The sequence below is a fragment of the Phodopus roborovskii genome, unplaced genomic scaffold (assembly GCF_943737965.1).
Source record: "Phodopus roborovskii unplaced genomic scaffold, PHOROB, whole genome shotgun sequence".
NCBI classification, from domain to species: Eukaryota; Metazoa; Chordata; class Mammalia; order Rodentia; family Cricetidae; genus Phodopus; species Phodopus roborovskii.
In genome coordinates, this window is record NW_026126514.1 from 18,972,855 (window position 1) to 18,990,025 (window position 17,171).

Here is a 17,171-nt window from a genome sequence, read left to right on the forward strand (position 1 = left end):
CAAGCCTCGCGGCCAGTTGGGGTCGCTCTCTCTAACCTGCCAGTTACCGGGGCAGGTCCAGATGGGTGCAAAACAGAGAAGTGGACTTCACTTCTCCACCTCACTAGTAAAGGGGGCAAAGGAACCTGCAAGCTCTGCTGGGGTCTTTAGGGCTAATGAAACCATTTCTTGAAGCCTTCTGCACCACTCGCCGCCGCGGGGGCCACCTTAAGCTAGGGCAAACGTCGTTTTGAGGGCCACCGGCAGAGGCTGTGTCAACCTGGAGAGACAGACTAAGCGGGGGCGGATGGGTTTGGGCCGCGCCCACATCTTGCAAGCAGGATAAAGCTGTGAGGGCGAGGTGGGAGCGGGGCAAGAGGGGACCGAGGAGTCACGAAGCCTCCTCCACTGGGGACTGCCTCCTCCCAGAGTGGCCGCCCTGTTTGTTCCGAATTATCAAGAGGGGACTCAAGTCAAACAGCCACCTATAGGTAATCGTCTAGGGCCACAAGGGTGCGTCCAGGGGGCTGGAGGTGCGGGGGCAGAGTGGAGAAGTGGACCATTCAGACGGAGGGGGGAGCAGACAGCCAACCCTCGCGCCCTGGCCTCCGTCCCAGCGGGAAAAAGCATACAAAATCAGACTCTGCTCTACACATTCCGTTTGAGCCTGGCTCGGTTATCCGGGGCTCAGAGGAGAGGCGGCTCTCCCCGGCATTCCTTCGCCCCCAGGTCGCTTCACCCCTCCATGGGATTGTTGGTTAGGTCCGGGGCGGAATGGGGCTGGAAGGGCAGCGCTCCACGTGCGGCCGCGATCCCCAGCTCTTGGCTTCTTCCGCTGCTCGGCCTCCGCCTCCAACTCGGGGAAGGGCGGGGCCATTGGCGGGGAGGGGCGTGTCTGAGGCGGGGCGTGGGCTTGAGGGGGCGGAGCGGAAGGCGGGGGCGGGGGGCGGGGCAGCCGCAGCGTTGGTCTGGCGGCGGCAGAGCAGTGGGAGCAGCGAGAAGGCTCGGCGCCGCTGGAGCAGACGCCGGTTCCGAGTCGGACGCCTGGCGCTGGCGACTTTGGAGGTACGCGCGGGAGCGGGAGCGGGCGCTGGCCTGCTGGCCCCTTTTCTGGGACGGTGCACCCCGGCCGCCGCTGTGCCCCCTGCTGGTCTAAAGTGCGATTCCCCGCAGTGCCGCTCTCGGCGTCTTTCTTCTCTCTCACGGGGCTCTCTGGGCGTCGGGCACCGGGCGGGCAGGTCTCCTCTCCGCGAGTCGGAGCTCGCCCAGGCCGGGGCCCCAGGGCAGCCGCGGCCGCGAGGGAGGCGCGGAGCTGGGGGTGCCGGGCTTTGCGATCCTGCGCCCCGAACTCCGGGACCCCGGTTCGTGGGGCGCCTGCTTCTAGTTCCCCGTCTGACTAGCTGAGCAGTCGTGAGCCCCGAGTTCCCGAGCGCTGTGCGGTATTGCCTGTTGTGTGGCAGGCCGGGCAGTCGGCTTCGGGAAGGCAGCACCCCAGTGCGGCCGTCCGGTGTCCCCGCAATTGCCTAGTGTGGGAAGCCCCTGAAGGGGGCCTCAGGGATACACGAGTCGGGGGTGCGGCCTGCAGAATTTGGGTTTGTGGAAGAGCTTAACACACGGCCAGGCAAAGGAGACCACTTCTCTGGGAAGGTGGAGATGTGGACAGCTGGGGGCCACCCCTGTGAGGTCTACAAGACTAAAACAACACTTGGAGTTCCAGGATGTCTTATAGCCTAATGGTGGGGCGCTTTCTTAAAGGCAGGGATAGATGGAAGGCTGTCAAAACAAGCACATTTTAAAGTTGAAATAAAAGCTGGCACAATTTCTCAGACCGTGCAGTAGTGTGGCTAGTGTCGGAAGAAATGTTACCTCATTGGCTCCTTTACACCTTTTGCTTGTTTGTTTGTTTGTTTGTTTAAGCAGCGGGTCTGTTTTGCTAGCATTGCCCTCATGAGCTGTGTAGTGCCCACAACCGGGAAAGAAAACTTACGCAAGGATTCTCGGCACTTCTGAATGTGGAGGGAAAGTGTACCTTGCCGGATTTTCCACGCATGATTCCCTCCTTTCTTTGGACCTGGTGATGTTTGTTTACTGGTTTTCTAAGCATCTACTTACATTTAGTTTTTGCACGAAATACCCCCTGTTGCCACAGGGTGTAGTTTGGGGATTAGAGAATGCTTTTGGAGAAAGCTGCTAGTGGCTTCATTTTCCAAGAATGTAAGTCATTTCCTTTCTGTGGTTGCAGGGAGTTGATACTTCACAGCATCAAAACTCGGTGGGGAAATTTTTTCCGTAATACATCTGTCATTTAAAAGGCTTGTGACTTTTGGGTTTTCTTAAGAACAATGCATAAATTTAGGCCCAGCTTTGTTAAAGGAACAAGAAGGTCTTTTTGGTTTTCCTTATCCCGAATCTAGAGTATTGAGACTGCTGTAGAAAGTTTTAACAACCAAGACCTACAAATGGCTTGCAGGATGGAGAATGGGGGAGGGGAAGAAAGCAGAAAGGGGCAGGGAAACAGATGCCTTTTGCTCTGGTCCTTTGTAGTAAAACTTCTAGCACCTAATCATTTTCCTTGGGTGTAGTTTTGAGAAATGACAGTTTTCCGTTAAAAATGAGATTACTCCACAGTTGGAGGCAAGTGACATCGAAATGTGGGAATATTTTTGAGGGAGGGGGTTGTAAATATACTGACTTCATATTTCATAGTAAAGTAGACTTTGGTAGGATTATTAGATGGAGGGAAAACACAGGGGATATCCCATATCAAGTTATCTGCAGGATATCTTCTCCAGAAAGTGGACTGACTGTAAAAAGAATTCTTCCCCTGCTGGTTTTGAGTTGCTTGCAGAATACCTGTGATCTCACACTGATGGGCCACACTAATGGGCATTTCTGGCAGGGCTCAAAACATTTTGGCACAGGAAATCTTTCTGTCTTCTTCATCTCTTCCAGCTTCAAGTGCACAATCTTAGCTTGGAGATTTAAGATACCCCTAGCTTTACAGTAAAATGCCCGAAAGCAGCCTGGGCAGGTGTGAGGGCCCTGCCTTTAAGACAACATGCCAGTGAGCTATAGGTTTTTAAAAATCTGTCATTCAACTGGGCTGGCTGGATTGGGGACTGTTGTAGACCATTCCACATTTAACTATGCTTATGGAGATTTTGGCTTTCAGAACTTATGACATAATGGGCTGTGTAGCCTTTTGTGGCAGTTGCTTGGAATGCAAGTTTCAAATAGAATTGTTTTTGACTGAGTGGTCAGGTTTAAGTTTTGTGTAAATGACTCCTGCCTCACAGCTAACTCTCTGATAAAGGAATTCTTTGTAGTTTTCAACTTGGATGTTACACATTTTGATTTCTAAAGCTGTGTGTGTGTTTAAATGAAACCTGCAAACAATTATTTTATTACATGAAAGCCAGTACCAAGAAAAGATTAATTCAGTCCAGATGTAAAAATGTATGTGAAATTTAGATTTGGATGATCTCAACAAGTTTCCCTTTTGTCGATGAGACTGCCTGGATCCCAGATGGCATCCACAAATTATCCCATAGGCCGTTTCTGAGTTGAGGACCAAATTTCATAGGCTTCCTCCAAAGCCACTTTAATGTTATTTTAAAACTCTAAAATAGAAAGAGAGGATTCTTGTTATTCCCAGAGAAGCCTCCCAGGGAACCAGTGCACTCCATGCAGTCTGTTCCTTGGTGTAAAAACAGGGGGTATATAGCATGGGGGTGGATACCTTAAAAAAAGTTTCTCTTTAGTTACTGGATTCCAGCTTTTCTTTAACAGAAAAGAAAAAAATGTTTCAGGTGCTTACAGTTTTCAATAGAATCCAGCTGTAAGAGTTTGTGGTTTCAAGTGTATTTGGTTCTTGTTTGACTAGCCTCAACCCTCTGCCCCCTTCTTTGTCTGAACAAGTAGTTTAGAAGAGAAGATTGATCGGTTTGTTTGTTTTTCCAGACAGAGTTTCTCTATGTAACAACTCTAGCTGTCCTGGAACTCACAGAGATCCATTTGCCTCTGCCTCCCTAGAGCTGGAAAAGGCCTGCACCACCACTGCCTGGCCAGACTCCTAATTTACGCCTGTGGTAAAAGGACTCTGATGCACATTTCCAACCATGTGTTTTTAGGAGCCTTTGTATGATTATGGAGTTTTTGTTTAGTTTGGTTTTTATTATTCGCTTTTAGAGATTGTTTCTCTGTAGCCCTGGAACTAGCTCTTGTAGACCAGCCTGGCCTCCAGCTCAGGGAGATCCATCCACCTGCCTCTGCCTCTGTCTCCTGAGTCCAGGGAGTAAAGGTGGGCAATCACTGCCTGGCTGTCTTTTGTTGTTGTTTGTTTTATTTTTTAATAAAACCTGAGACAGGTGTTTGTTGTTTTGTTTTTGAGACAGGGTCTTACTATATAGCACTGACCTATGTAGGCAGCTGACCTCAAATTCACAGAGATCCACCAGTCTCTGCCTCCTAGTGCTGAGATGCTGGGATTAAAGGCATGAGCTGCCACACCTGACTTTTGTATGACTATGTAATTACACATTTTGTAATTTTGCTATGTTCTGGTTGTATACAAAACAGGAGATTTCTGTGAAAGACTTTTTTGTTTTTTGTTTTTTTAATGTATGTGTTTTCTTTTGGGTTTTGGTTTTGTTTGAGAGACAGGGTTCCTCTGTGTAGTTCTAGCTGCCCTAGAACTTTCTCTATAAACCAAACTGGCCTCAAACTCAAGAGATATGCCTGCCTCGGCCTCCCAAGTGCTGGGTTTAAAGGCGTGCACCACCACTGCACATCTCTGTGAAGGAGTTTTATAAGTAGTAAAATTTTTAATTAAAATTATTCTCCAAAGCTAAGTATTGCCGGCCTTAGTGGCCAGACTTTCGAAGGGTAGGAGGTAGTTGAGAGGGCTTTTAAATTTGCACATTATCTGGGGAAGAGGCCTTGCCAATCTCATGGAGTACAAACAAGGGATCATTTGAGAGGATCTGGGTAGCAGAATACTTAGTGTTGGGTTGCATGGAGAATTTACAATTAGAAGGATAAATAGTGAAAATCAGTGTTGAAGTAGGGAGAACTTCCTATTTAAAATCTTTCTTAGCTGCACAAAGGACAAATTTGGAATTGACTTGCCGAGGGTCTGTATACAACCTGGAATGGGACTGGCTGTTGATTGATTGTTGTCCTGGAAACCTTTGCCTCCCTTAATGTTGATTCACTAGTTTGCTGTTAAGTAATGCATAGAAGCTGAATATCATTGTTGCTCACCCCCTACCCAGCAGCCCTTTATGTTCTAAAGAACCAAAATTTTTGTGTGTGTGTAAATGCTAGTCTCTACCATTGATAAAACCTATGGGACCAAAGGGTTCTTCTGCAGCAATGGCCAAGATTAGAGAGTTTGGGATGGAAGCAGGCATCTGTATATCTCATCTTTCATGATTTCATGGTATAATCACTCCTAGTGCAAGTTTGTATGTGGCCACTCTTTGTGCGCATCAAGCGGAGCCGTCATGCACTATATCAAACCGATCAAAGAGAGATTAGAACACCGAGAAGGGGGAGGGAGGAAGTAACTGCTCTGACAGCTGGCTGTGTTTCTCCAAGAAGAGAATAATGTGTTGGAACAAATTCACAGATGAGCCACACATAGTCAGTCCTAAGGAGAAGGCAGTGTCGTCTTCAGCTCGGCATTTTCTGGCCTTTCTTTTCCCACCTGCATGGCCATTGAGACAGAGTTCAAACAGTAATAGGTTGTATTGATGTTCACATAGGACAAGATTCTGATCAGAAGCATTGACTTAGATACGGGTATCCTGAGTAGCTTACCCTGGCGTTGGTTCCCTTGGGTGTTTTCCAACACTTTTATACTTTATACAAAACCATGTTTTGTTTTAGCATACAGCCACAGTCTCCTGTGAGAGAGAAGGTCTTCCGCCCTAAGTGAAGCTAACTTCGGAGCTGGCTCTCTGGTCACATTGAATGAAATGTAATTAATATTCTCCCCACAGGAAACAGCATGTGCTGTACAATGGCTGTGGCTGGCTGGCTGGTTTTCTTTCACACCTTCTAGTCCTTCTTGCTTTATCTCTTTGAATCTGTTGCTCACTTACATATAACCAGAGAAATGCACAACTCTGAATCATCTAGCACCAAGTGATCTGGTCCAAGGAGGACCATTATTCTGACTTCTTATATAATAGGTTAGTTTAATCTGTTCTCAGATTTCATTTAAATGCAGTCAAATGTAAGTTGTTTGGTTTTCTTGTGCCTTTTCCCTTTGGGGGGTTGGGTGGTTAGCCCAGCAATGTCACATAATACATAGAAATTGATGCAGGTAGTAGTGATTCTTTTCCTTTTATTTCTACTAATTAATACATCCAGTTTCTCTGTTCTGTTAACAGTCAGTTGGGTAGTGGGGCTAATATGTAGTAACTAATGTTTTGATTGTTCAAAAAAAAGAAAAGAGTACTTCAGAACCGAGTATAATCTTAATATTAAAAGCAGCTAAAACAACAAAAATAGGATATGAAATGATTTTTTTTGAAGTAGTATCAACACTAAAGGTTCAACAGGGAATTCAAACTTTATGGGATAGAGTTTGAAGTACCAGACTTCAGCTAAGCATCGAAGGTAGTGAAAGGGGCCTTAGGTGACATATCAGCTAACCCATCATTTTTAGAGGTGGAATGACTCATAGCATGTCTCACCGAATGACCATGCCACATTGGAAGGGCGTTGGGACCCAGCGTGGTCCAACCAGCAGCTAGACAGATGGGGCTGCTGTCACACAGTGCAGTGTTTGCCCTGAAGGGAGAACACAGGGCTGGAACCTAGTACTTCTAGTTCTAGTCTGCCTGGAGGCTCAGTACCTAGAGGTTGCTTGTCCTGTTTTGATTCACTGCACGGTGCTGTGTGGCTCTGCTCAGGTAGTCCAACCTGTCAGTCAGAATGGATCTGTAGTTAGGCAGGATCTGTGTCCATAGGTCAGTCGGTTTGTCTGTCCATCCATCCATGCCCCCCACCATGCCCTCTACACTGAGCTATTGGCATTTCTTTTTTCTCCTTCGCATCTCATCTTCCTCCTGTCTAGGCTGGCCAGTGAGATGTTGGGCTGCAAACAGCTGAGTGGGTCTCTCGAGGATTTGTTGCCTTATTGATCCCAAGTGATCTAAGATGGACTCTCACCTCAGAAGATCCTATCTCTAAAGAACGTTCACCATTTGGATTCCTGTATTTTTGCTTTCTCCCTCTCTGCAGTTTCTCTCCCTCTGCATCTTCTCCCCTAGCAAGTACATATCCTCAGAAGCAGCCAGTCTTCACCAAGCACAGTGGTGAAGTTCTGATGCTGAGTGCTGTGGCCCACCCCAGGAAACCCTTACGTAGAAGCCTGGTATTGCGATCTCACTGAAAGACCTGATGGATAAAAGCGAAGAGTTTGCAAAGGATGCAGATAGGCTGCTTCTCTCATGTCTCCCTGAAGAATAAAGGGCATTTTCATGGTTCCAGACGAGACTTAACGTTTCAGTTTAGACTCATCAAAAAGGTGGAAGTGGATAGTAAAATTACAGAAGTTTTACATAAGAGAATGTCACCATCAGCCCTGTTGGGATGAGGCACTGCTTTCAACAGCAACATTTTGTCATGTATATTCTTGGGAAAATGTTTAAATATGCTGACCAAAGATCTACAACCCCGACACAGTACTCAATGAAATTACAAGAGGAAGGACTCTTACAGGTTGAGGTCTGTATAGAAGAGAGGACATGAGGTGTTGAGATGAGGGTTTTTGTTTGTTTATTTTGAGACAGGTTTTTCTGTGTAGCTCCTGCTCTCCTGGACCACGCTGGCCTTAAACTCTGCCTGCCTCTGCCTCCTCAGAGCTGGGATTGAAGGCATGTGCCATCACAGGCCTAACGATGAGGATTTTTTTAAATTGGCTATTATTTATTTTACATAGTGATAAATCTATAGTGGTAGATTTCATAAGGTGTTTTCATTCGAGTGTTTCATGGGATTTGGCTGTATTTACCCCTCCCCCTGTGCCCTTCCTTTATCCAAATCCCCCCCACCCACACCCCAGACAGGGTTTCTTTATGTAGCCTTGCCTGTCCTGGAACTCACTCTGTAGACCAGGCTGGTTTCACATAGATATTCTGGTATTAAAGGTGTGTGCTACCACCACCTGGCTTTATCCAGCTATTGCTTCTGTTTTCATGTCACACACACACATGTACACATGCACACACTCATATATGAATGATTTCGGATGTGTTTATGAGATCTAGGGACCACATATTAGAGAAGAACAAAACTGAGTTTGGTTTATTTCACTTAATATGGTGATGTCAAAATTCATGCCATTTTCCTGCAAATAATAGACTTTATGATTGGCTAAAACCCATACACACACACACACACACACACCCCAGATTTTTCTTCATCCATTCAGATGCCAATAAGCACCTCTGCTGAGTCCACAAGGTGTCTGTCATCATGAGCAGTGTCTCTAGCATGCTGACCCAGATTCCACTGGGTAGCTTTGAAGTCACTCCCTGGATTCCAGGCTCTGCTGTTCTCATTGGGTAACTGGGGGAATGACTTGTGCTTTGCGTTTCCTTCTCCTATAAAATGGCGGGTGACAGAAGTATTCATTGCCCCACACGGTTCCTGTGATTAGATGAAATGGTATGTGCAAAACAACTGTCCTGGTTTTTGATGGACTGCAAGCAGCCAAGTGCTTTTAGCTATTATCGCTGAAGAGGAAATTATGAGAGAAAGATTAATAGGCTTCTTTGAGGTCGCCTCTGTTAATACTAGTTCACTGGATTTTCCTCTCGGGAAAAGCAGGCGACAAAACCTGTATCTCTTCAGGTGTTGCAGTTTGTTGATTCGGGGAGAACAGCTGGCCTTTCCCATGGACCAGGAACTGATGATGGACCAGGGACTGATGATGGACCAGGAACTGATGATGGACCAGGGACTGATGATGGACCAGGGACTGATGGAAGGAGTTTCCCCAGGTCCTTCTAATGTTCTTTCTTTTTACAGATACCCAAAGCAAATCTGCATAGTAAAAGCAATCTCTTTGTCGTTAGTATATTGGGTAAAGTACTTTCAAACTGAAGAGTGGCAGAGGACCCTGCTTTCTGCTCATATACCTTGCAGGATTTCCCATGAGCCCTTTCAAAGAGAGCCACTGTTACTGGTATGAGGCAGTTTTTTCTCAGTCCCCTCCCCATTGGCCCAGTTTATATACTGTGAGTCAGACCCCTTAATGACTTTCTGTTATTGGGTCCAGAGTTTAAGATTTTAAAACCATTCATTCAGAGGAAATTAATAGTCTGAAAGTTTCAGAGGGAGCATTTAAGCAAAAAGGAACTTAACTTAAGCACATTGGGAAGATACATTTACATCTAAACAGCGTAATTACTAGCTCAGCTATAGGCCCAGATGAGTGGTGCTGTATCTTTCGGGGATCTGTTGCGGGGAGGGGGGTGCTACCTCACATGACCTGTTGCTGAGTGCACTCTGAAAATGTCAGACTTTCATAAACCAAACACTTTAAACGTGTACTCCAGACCCAACAGAAACTAGTTTCAGAGCTGTACTAAGTAATTTTGTCTGCTTGGCCAATGGAATACATGTGTAGGGAAAGGCATTCGATGTTTCCAGGTAAGTGTTAAGTTGAGCCTCAGTTACTAGGAAACAAGCCTTGGTGGCCAAGAGTGCAATATTTAGCCCCAGCTTTGGGTGCTGAGCCGGTGGTGGATAGTGAGCCAGGCCTAGCTCCATCCTCAGGAACTTCCCTGGTGTTCTGAAATGACTGAATGTTTAAATTCCATTGTTTGTTTAACATAATATACAACCAGCATATGCCAGGTTATGCTGTAGGCCCCAGAGATATGTAGTGAACAAAATAGAGAAAAGAGCCCTACCTTTATGACTGTTGTAGTCTGTTAAGAAATAAACATGACATACAGTACATTTTGTGTGTTTAGAAGGTCGTAAGAAACAAAAGGTGGTTAAAAGAAATGCTGGTCCAGGGAGATGGGGACATTACTGTTTGGGGTACAGACACTGCTGTTGGGCTCCTGTCTGATTTGTTCATGGTAAGTTAAGAATGCTGGGAATTGGGCTGGAGAGATGGCTCAGAGGTTGGGAGCATTTGCTGTTCTTCCAGAGGTCCTGAGTTCAATTCCCAGCGACCACATGCAGACAGAACACTAAATAAACCTTTAAAAAAAGAATGTTGGGAGTTGAAAGTGTGCTTAAATGTACCCAGCTAACTGAACAGCACAGCTTAGCTGCACAGTGCCAGGGCAAGTGTGAGTCCTGTAGCACCAGGAGAGACAGAGACACAGAGGGACAGAGATGTTCTGCTTGCCGCCAGCTGGCGAAGTGTCAAAAGTCAAAGCTTGAAACATGGTTCACTTACTGTATATCAACTTTACATTACAGTTTTTTAAAAAAGTCAGTTTTCTACAGTGTGATTCAGATAGGCTTCATTGAGACGGTAACTTGAAAGAACCATGGAGAAGTTCTGAACAACGGATTCCAGCAGAGGGGTGGAGATGGCTCAGGCAGAATGTGTCTGAGGATAGTGAGCAAGGAGAAGACTAGCAGAAGTCAGAGAACTTTGGTGACTGTCAGGCAGGGCCAGCCTGAGCCATTAGAAGGACTTTGGTTTTTCCTCTGAGTGAAGTGAGGAGCCTTGAGGGTTTTGAGCAGAGTGTGGGGGGGGGGGGGGCGGGGTGCTCTGACCTGTTTCTTGATAGAATTACTGGCTGTTGTGGAGGAAATTGGGGAGTGGTCAGAGGTAGAAATGGGGATGCCAGTTAGCAGCTGTTGTATGTAATCCTGCCTGAAAGATGACAGAGAGGAGGTGGAGAGAAATAGGCAAGACATCCGTGAAGAAACAGCATTTTCTGACCATCTAAACCCTGAGGCCAGGCTATCTGGGCAACATCAAAGCATTTTGCTTCATTGTGCTAGTGACAGAGACTGAGATGGGCTGGGTTCCAGGTGGAGAAGCTGAGGAGGAGGGAGGTTGGCTGTGGATTCTGGAGTTCAGGGAAAGGATCCAGAGTTTAGAAATTGCCAACAGAATGTGTGTGTGAGATAACTTGTGCAGATAGAGAAAGGCCCATGAGCAAAGCTGTGGGGCAGACAGGTAAGTATTTGTAGTTGGTGGAGAAGAGAAACCAACAGTCCAAGGAAGGATTTTATGCCAAGGAACTGAACACATTTCCAATGGAGTGAGCCCTTCCTTGAGTATTTGGTGTTGTTACTAACAACACCGTCCTCCACACCAGGGGCAGAGGAGTTGTTTTTCTGACTGTGGTGATGTGCAAGGTTAATCCTGGGACGCTTTATCAACAGACTTGAATTTAGAAAGAACTACCAGGACAGCAGGGAATGGCCCTGAAGTCAAGCAGATGTTGCCAAGAGGAGAAGTGAGTGGTGTCACTGTTGCTCAGAGGTCAAACAGAGTGAGGTTGGAGAGTCATTCTTTGGACTCATGAAATCATTCTAGACCAAGGCAAAAGCTGTGGTGATAGCAAGGGTAGAGACAAAAACCCAATTGGAGAGGATCACAAGAGAATGGAAAGTTTATGAAAGGGAACTTTGTAAATTCTGCTGCATATAACAGGTTGTGTGTATATTTTAATATGGGGCAGTATTTCAGAAATGGGATTGTTGGAAGCTATGAGGGCTTCAGTGGGCTCTGACAGGAGTCAGATACCTTTAAGACACCCTCCCAAACTCCACCCCCAGTTACTGTTGGTAAGACTCTGGTATGCAGGTGATATATAGGCTATTTTGAAATAAGAAAAACCATCCTGATGCAGTTTGGAAGTTCCAAGTTGAATGCCTTTGGCTAAAAACTGTATCCTGAAAGCACTTTGCATGAGTCTTTATTTTGTTCAGTTGAATTCAACATATGAGTTCTTTTATAGGAAGAGAGATATGTGCTTTGAGGTAGTGTGTTTTGAAATAGCAGTAGGTTTAGGGTGTTCAGGCTGTGCATAGGGCCCACTCCGGAAGTCCTCATTCACAGAGTAGATTATTAGGATAGGGATTTTCGTGAGTCAAGACAAATAATGAAATACTCTTTAGTGTTTGTTCTATACTTTGCTAATGGTTTTCATCATGATCATTATTTCTAAGCATGTGATTAAGCAATTTTTGTAATTCTCTATTTTGTATCATAATTGGGCACCAAGAATTTTCCCTTCCTGGAATTACCTTTGGATTATAATGCTAATTTTATGTAATGCTGTCATCAAAATGAATAAACACGTCCCTGATACTAATTATCTTTCTCTAATCGTTTTTAAAGCACTGACACGTAAGCTTTGAAAGCGCAAGGGGCTGTTTTTGAAGCATTAAAAGCTTACAAGTGATTGGGAAAATTAAGACTTTGTTACACGAATTTGACTATTGTTTGGTAATAAAGGATTCTTTAGAAAGTCACTGATTATGGAGAAATGCCGGAAAGGCAAAGACTTCATGGCAGTGGGTTATGGCACATGGCTTTTGAGTAGTGGAGCACCACTGATTATAGCCTATTCCAGTGGACTGTGGGTTAGGCATCTAATGTCAACATTCTTAGGCACTGCTCTGTCAACACCTTTTTATCATTTTGCATGTTTTTTCAGTTGAAACTTGCAAGTCGCTGTACAGTTAGTTAAATGGTTATGATAGACTTGTAACGGAAACACAGAAGGCCGGTGTGAAAGGGTTCTGCAGTGCAGTGTTTTCCATGGTGGATGCTGCGGTGTGCTGAACTCTAAGCAGGTTTTGAAAGCAATGTTGTCTTTTCTGTCAGGGACTGTAGGATGCCATCCAGATTTCTTAGCATGGGAGTTTTCATGCCAAACCAAAGTTGTGTGCCTGAGGCCCACCAGCAAGATTGGCAGCACGTTTATTCGCCAGCATTTAAAACTTGGGAACTTTTTAAAAAATGTGTTTTATACTTTCCCTTGGAGAGTCAGAAGCCCTAGCATGTGCTTCTCAGCCCCACGGAGCCCAGCAGAGGACCAGTGTCCACATCACTACTAGAGTTGGACTGCTTTGTCTCATGGTAGCTTGCTTCATCCGGCAGGCCGTGCGTTTGCTGGGTGTGTGCCGTAGCTAGTTTACCCAGTCTAGTTAAATTGTCTTCCCCATCATCCTGTGTGGCACTTAACACCACACTCCCTCTTCTGGGACCTCCTTCCAGAGTCTAGGCTCTGTGCTATTGCTCCTCACAACTGAAAGCTGGCACCTGCCACTTTGTGCAGTCATCTTTGCATGCATTACCTAGCTTATTCATTTTTTGAAAGCAAAGACCATATAATTTACTATTACCAAGAAAGTTTATTTTAGATTTACTAGGTTAGCTATTTTGATTTAGTTTCTAGTGCATACATAGTACTCTATAATTACAGTGATGGTATAGAACTAAAAAACAGCAGTGTTATGTAAAATTTCCCCCAAATTGTACTTTCTAGATAATTATTCCCAGCCCTTTGCTATAGCATTTCCATAATCTGCTTGCGTATTCATTCTCTAATACTTGGGTTACCTTCGATATTCTGTCCCGTTGTGTAAATGTGTAGACTTTCCAGATTAATGAGTCATTACTGCTTACCAATTTGGGGAGATGTATACTTCATCTTAACAATGAACACTTTCAAAAGTCCAATTTTTTTATTCATTGGACAATTAATGTGTAGATTATGATGCCCACTCCTAGAAATCTTAGTCTTATTCTAGCTAGAAAGCTGGATTGCTTTTTTTTTTTTTTTTTTTTTAACACTTTCGGCTTTTCGAGACCAGGTTTTTCTGTGTAGCCTGGCTATCTTGGAACTCACTCTGTAGACTAGGCTGGCCTTGAACACAGAAATCCTCCTGCCTCTTCCTCCTGAGTTTTTTGTTTGTTTTTGTTTTTAAGACAGGGTCTCACTGTGCATCCCTGGCTGGCCTGGAACTCACTATGTAGGCCAGGCTAACCTTGAACTCACAAGTCATCACCTGCATGAGTACTGGGGGAACTAAAGGTGTGCACTACCATGACTTGTCATGAAAGTAAGATTTTTTTTTTGTTTGTTTGTTTTTTGAGACAGGGTTTCTCTGTAGCTTTGGAGCCTGTCCTGGAACTAGCTCTGTAAATCAGGCTGGCCTTGAACTCACAGAAGCCTGTCATTGCCTCCCAAGTGCTGGGCTAGAAAGGTAGATTTTAAATACTAGAATACATAATGAAAATTATTGCAATAAGTATACCACAAACCCTGGCATTGGTGGCACACACCTTTAATCCCAGCACTCAGGAGGCAGAGGCAGGCGGATCTCTATGAGTTTGAGGCCAGCCTGGTATACAGAGCGAGTTTCAGGACAGCCAGAGCTATTACACAGAGAAACCCTGTCTCAAAAACACAACAACAAAAGTACACCACAGGCTCTTAGTAGAGATTGCTTTAAGTGTGTGGGAGGGGGCAAAGTAGAGGGTATGGTAGTGACCATGTTCTAAATTCCTTTGCCTTCCCTTCTGTTCTCCAACAGAAAGTTTAAAAATAATCAGAATATAAAAATATAGCCTTTGGGGGGGGGGAAATGAATGACGATTTAACTAAAAAAGAGGGGGTGGGGAAATGGGATGAGAATTAACTTCATAAAATAGCTTATTTTATGAAACTATTAACTATTTGAAAGATACTAACCATAAGGTCTTTTCTCGTTGCTCTCAGAAGGAAGCAATAAAAATAAGTGAATACCCCTTCATGAGAAATGGGTAGCACCTTTATTTAATGGCTCCAAGCTCATAACTGAAAAATACCACTATTTTCCCCATCTGATTTCTTTGGGAAGTCCTGAGTGTCGTGGGAAAAGACTGAGCTATAAATCAGTGATCTGTGTACAGAAGATGCACACCAGTCTCTGAGTTTGCATAGATTCCGTCACCAAAACCAGAAATGGCTCATATTTCCCTTCCAAAGAAAAGAGACTTCTGTGCTTAACCAAACCTATCTACATACAGTGTTAAATTTTTTTTTCTTTCTTCCTTTTTTCATAATAATTTCAGCTTCAAGGTGCCAGTTTGAAATCTTTGTTAAGGAATTCAAATTGCTTAATAGAGATTTTTTTTTAAAAATGGACAGATTTTAGGGAGTATTACTTTAAGTAAACCTGAGATTTTCAAATATAACATTAAAAAGTTTTTTTTAATCAAATTAAGAAACCATTTTTTCCAGAAATGTCGAGTGTCTAGAATTGAGTGTAAATTCTAAGTCCATTTAAAACAAAGCTTTTCTAATCTCCAGAGTTTATTTTCTGAGCCTACATCTCATTTTAAACATCTGAAAAGGGACATTTGGTCGATTTGTAACTCACTAAGTCACTGCTTTTACAGATGCCTAGAGAAACATGGAGAGAGACATTTTCATGAAGTCACAGAAAGCTACTGAAAGGAAGTGGCCCGAGATCACATCAAATCCCCTTTAATAAAGCCTTGTCAGAGCTCTAAGAAGGCCTGCATCCTGAGAAGTACATTGTCAAGAGCATCAGAATCAGAATGGTGGAGACAGATCTGAATAGTACATTCTATTCTGTAATCTGTTCTCTGTTGAGTAGATTTGGAAGAGCTATTTTAACTTACCTGAGAGAGTAGAAAGGCTGTGGAATCTAGTTAGATCGCTTTGGTGGGGTGGTGCTGGGCGGGAGTGGGGGTGTGCTGTGGGGTCAGGCAGCTCCCTTTTTGGAGTCCTGGTAAGGTTTTGTGATGGTGACTCCTGCATCTGTCTGGCACACTGATACCGTCTGGTGGTCTCTGGTTTAACAGGTAGGCAGCGAGCCAGCAGCTTGATACAGGTGGAGGCTCTGTTTCTGCCCCTCTGTGCTCCTTCCCTGCCAACTGGAGCACCGCTGCTTCTCCTGTGTCCAGCAGTGTCTCTGCTTTATTCCTTCCCAGTAGGGCGAGGTCATTCAGCTCACATGTGACCTGCTGACCCAAAGGGGGCAAAAACAACTACAGGGAATGTGATCTGTCCTAAGTCTGGCAAATGAGTGAAGTCTATCATCTTGTAACAGTGATACGTATATATTCAGCTCTTAATATTTGCATTGGAAAAAAATACAAGTTTTGTTCCTTAAATTATTCAAAAGGCCCTAAGTAGAGGCTGAGCTTTTATGACTGTCAATAGAGGATAACAGTACAAACTCTCTGTGATTTTTCCATGTAAGATCTGTCTTTTGGAATGCCTGAGTTTGGGGATATTGTGTGACAAAACTTTCTGTGGAGATGGTACACACACATCTGTTCACCCTGGATTCAGAGCCCATGACACACCAGAGTGTTGATACCACCAAAGTCCAACTTGGTGAACCAATGAGTTTGATGGGGGTTACTTACAGGAATATGGGTGAGGGGTTACTTACAAGAGCAGCAATGACTCAAATGCATCACCAAAGCCCATCTCAGCATGGGTGACAGCTCACAAAGGCTGGGAACCTGAAGCTTGGCCTTAGAAACAAAGTACAACTCTTAATAGCAAGAAGCATTTAATGTTTAAGTTTTTTAAACAATCTGAGAACTGAGTCTAAAGGCTGGTAATAGAAAATACGTGTAAAACAGAACCTGTAAGGAGTGAGTTAAATGACAGGACACTTTTACCCTGTGCAGTTAGTGACAACCTCAGAAGATGGTACTCTTTAAAGCCTCTACTCTTTTCCTACCACTACTCACCTTGTTTGGTAAATTAATTACAGTATTTGAAATATGCAGCACAACATTTTTTTTTATTATTTTTAACCTCTTTAAAATTTATCTATCCATCCATCCATCCATCCATCCATCCATCCATCCATCCATCCATCCGAGATAGAGTCACTACATAGCCTTGGCTGGCCTGAAACCACTATTCTACTTAGACTAGACTTGCCTATAACTTGCCACAATCCTGCCTCAACCTTCCAAGTATTCTTTTGATACCTGAAAAAGCCAGTTTTAGTTTCTGCCAGATACTAGCAACTTACTTTCTTTAGCTCATGTTTATTTTGATAGAGGGAAGTTTTATTTCAGTCTAACTAAAGTCTATCTTTTCAAACATTTTCAACTTGACACAGAATTCCAAGTAATTGGCCTTTAACCACAAAAAGCAAAGGTGTGTGTAAAATTTCACACTACGGATCCTCTGTTGAATGCAGCTGTTATCTTGTCA

At 44.3% G+C, this 17,171-nt stretch overlaps 1 protein-coding gene across 2 annotated transcripts in view; it reads left to right on the plus strand.

Moving 5' to 3' along the window:
- The first annotated feature begins 980 nt into the window (after window positions 1-980).
- Window positions 981-17,171, plus strand: part of Frmd6 (FERM domain containing 6) — a 71,086-nt gene continuing 54,895 nt past the window's right edge. For both annotated transcript variants that reach the window (XM_051195957.1, XM_051195958.1), the window contains exon 1: window positions 981-1,044. The gene's annotated coding sequence lies outside the window, so the exon portion shown is untranslated. The remainder of the gene's footprint in view (window positions 1,045-17,171) is intronic.